The following is a 600-nucleotide window of genomic DNA, read 5'->3' on the forward strand; positions in this document are numbered from 1 at the left end:
TGATTCACAAATTTAATGTACATATGAATAACCATAAGATCTTGCTAAAATTTAAATTTTGATTTGAAACTATGGGGTGGAGACAGAGATTCTGCATTGCTCACAAGCTCCCAGGTTGATGCTACTAGCTTGGATATCAAGAACCTAGTCCAGTTGTTCTCAAAGTGTTGCCTCAGAAGAACAGAATCAACATCACCTGGAAAATTGTCAAAAATGTAAGTTCTTGGGCTCAATTCCAGAACTACTGGATCATAAATTCTGGTAGAGCCCCCCAACTGCCCTCAAATCAGTGTTTTAACAAGCTCCCCAGGTGATTCTGATGTATGCTAAATTTGAGAATCACCGCTCTAGTCCATTGGTTCTCAAACTTGGCTGTGCATTAGAATCATCTGGGGAACATTAAAAACACACTAATGTCTTCCACAGCTACTAGTCTGAAGCTGTTCTTATGATGGAAGCTGTGGCATTCCTCTGTGGGAAGAAAATGATATACACCTCTCTTAGTAAAACATAAAGTAGGTACATGTGTGACAGACATAAGGAAAAAACAAAAACATTGATGCCTCTTTCCCTTACTCACTGATTCCTTTCTCTCTCTCT

At 39.0% G+C, this 600-nt stretch overlaps 1 non-coding gene across 1 annotated transcript; it reads left to right on the forward strand.

Moving 5' to 3' along the window:
- The first annotated feature begins 418 nt into the window (after positions 1-418).
- LOC122151098 lies at positions 419-540 on the forward strand. Its single transcript, XR_006163971.1, has one exon. It is a non-coding gene; the product is annotated as a small nucleolar RNA SNORA41 (small nucleolar RNA).
- The last annotated feature ends 60 nt before the right edge of the window (positions 541-600 follow it).

This window comes from Orycteropus afer, unplaced genomic scaffold, assembly GCF_000298275.1.
Source record: "Orycteropus afer afer isolate SDZICR_OR568_19922 unplaced genomic scaffold, OryAfe1.0 scaffold00299, whole genome shotgun sequence".
In the NCBI taxonomy this organism is placed as follows: Eukaryota; Metazoa; Chordata; class Mammalia; order Tubulidentata; family Orycteropodidae; genus Orycteropus; species Orycteropus afer.